This window comes from Octopus bimaculoides, chromosome 1 (genome assembly GCF_001194135.2).
Source record: "Octopus bimaculoides isolate UCB-OBI-ISO-001 chromosome 1, ASM119413v2, whole genome shotgun sequence".
NCBI lineage: Eukaryota > Metazoa > Mollusca > Cephalopoda > Octopoda > Octopodidae > Octopus > Octopus bimaculoides.
The window spans coordinates 152,832,474-152,834,454 of NC_068981.1; the positions used below are offsets into that span (position 1 = coordinate 152,832,474).

General features: G+C 37.6%; 1 protein-coding gene across 4 annotated transcripts in view; it reads left to right on the top strand.

The window, feature by feature from the left end:
- LOC106875834 (protein-glutamine gamma-glutamyltransferase K) overlaps positions 1–1,981 on the top strand; it is an 80,063-nt gene that overhangs the window by 40,107 nt on the left and 37,975 nt on the right. The window contains exon 1 of one of the 4 annotated variants that reach the window (XM_014924121.2): positions 1,051–1,188. The exons of 2 other annotated variants lie outside the window; for them this stretch is intronic. The gene's annotated coding sequence lies outside the window, so the exon portion shown is untranslated. Of the gene's footprint in view, positions 1–1,050; positions 1,189–1,981 lie in introns of those variants that run through there. One more of the 4 variants, XM_014924124.2, reaches the window with a different exon arrangement.

Below are 1,981 nucleotides of genomic sequence, written 5' to 3' on the forward strand. Positions count from 1 at the left end.
ACACACACACACACACACACACACACACACACACACATATATATATATATATACACGACATGCTTCTTTCAGTTTCCGTCTAACAAATCTACAGTGGTAGAAGACACTTGTCCGAGGTGCCACCCGGACCATGTAGTCGGGAAGCAAGTTTCTTATCACGTCTGCGTCACATGTTCAGTATATTTATAAAATATATTATTAACAAGGGATTGATAGATCACAAGTCCAGATGTGCGTAACATTGAGCTTTAAAGAATCGATTTAATGTACTTCGATACACCCACTCCATCAAAATAGGCTTTGTATCTTTAAACAACAGAAATTCCTAGCTAACGCCACCACCACCACCACTACTATCAACGCTTCCACCACCATCAACAACAACAACGCTTCCACCACCACCACCACCACCACCACTACTATAAAGAAATTCTTCAACACTGAGGTCAAGAAAACATGTTTTCTCTTTTCACTTATCAGCAACATTATCTTGTATGATTACTGTCTTCAGGAAAAAAATGATTAAAAAAAAAAAATCAAAAAAAAAAACAGAAAAAAGAAATAATTTATTCATCCTGAAAAAAGTGTATGAATCATTTAGATCTTGAACATTTGACAGAAACACACGTATATTCGAGAATGGCATGGATTGTCAGTTCATTGGAGGCGTGTATTCTACTTTAACGAAATGCTTACCATTGTTTGAGTTCTTGCAACATAGAATCGGCTTCGTATAAATAAATCCAATTCTAAAAAAAAAAAAAATTCTTCTGTACATTAATTCCTGTTAATTAATAACAATAATTAAACGAAAAGACATCTGCAATAAAGATTTAAGTCGTGTAAATAGGAACTAGGTCTTTCTATTTTAGCTTAAACGACTTTCAATCAACTAAAACGATTAAAGGACATTGGCGGCACTAAAGCTTATTGGAGAATTTAATAAACTAGGTGGTGACACAAAGTGTTATTTGTATATATGGGCGGGATTGGAAGGCGGGTAGGTACTAGCTTTAAAAGGAATTGTTGATTAAATAATTGCCTATATGGATTTAGGTCTATATATTTGTAGTAAGAACGCTGAGCGGTGCTCGTAGTCTGCTGTCACAGCCAAAGTAAACAGGTCTCTCTGTACGATAGGACGAATCCGAAAGGTCTCAAAGAGTTTACAAACAAACAAACAAAAAGGTAAACGTTACATCTGGTTTATCTTTATTCGCTTAATTTTTACTGTCTTCATTGTACATTTTTGTTATTTTCCCTGTTTCTATCAAATGCAACGCCATACATATTTTGCTTGTTCAGTTCCATACATTATAGTTGAGCATACAATAAACAGTGGTTTCAAATCCTGTCTACCACCTAAACACCTTTAAACACCTAAACAAAATATTTCAGATTTATGTCGAACAATTTTTTCTAATTTCAAACAGAATAAATCTTAGAATTATACACTTGCGCACGCACACACGCTGACATACATGCACACACACATATCCTACGGATCTCCGACAGTTTCGACAATTAGTATTCAGGCTTTGATGTCCTCGATTGTGAAACTATCTGCATAATATCTGCGTGCGCGTGCGCGTGTGTGTGTGCGCGTGTATGTGTGCGTGTGCGTGTGTACGCGCGAGCATGTGTACATGTTAACGTAAGAACCCTTCTTGAGTTATAGCATTAGTGGCTGAATATTCCACAGACACGGACACCGTTCATGTAACAGTGACTGACAAGGTTGGACATGCGAACTATTGGTACAACCCTGCCAACGGGATTCGACACAGTTCCATTCCACCTATTTCTATTCACACAGCAGGACTGACTCGAGATTTTAGCAAAAAACACTAGCCCAACGTGTCATGCAGTGAGACCGAACCAGCAAACTCTCGATTGAGCGAAATCTTTAACTACTCGGTCATTATTGTGTCCACATAAACACACACACACACACACACACACACACACACACACACACACA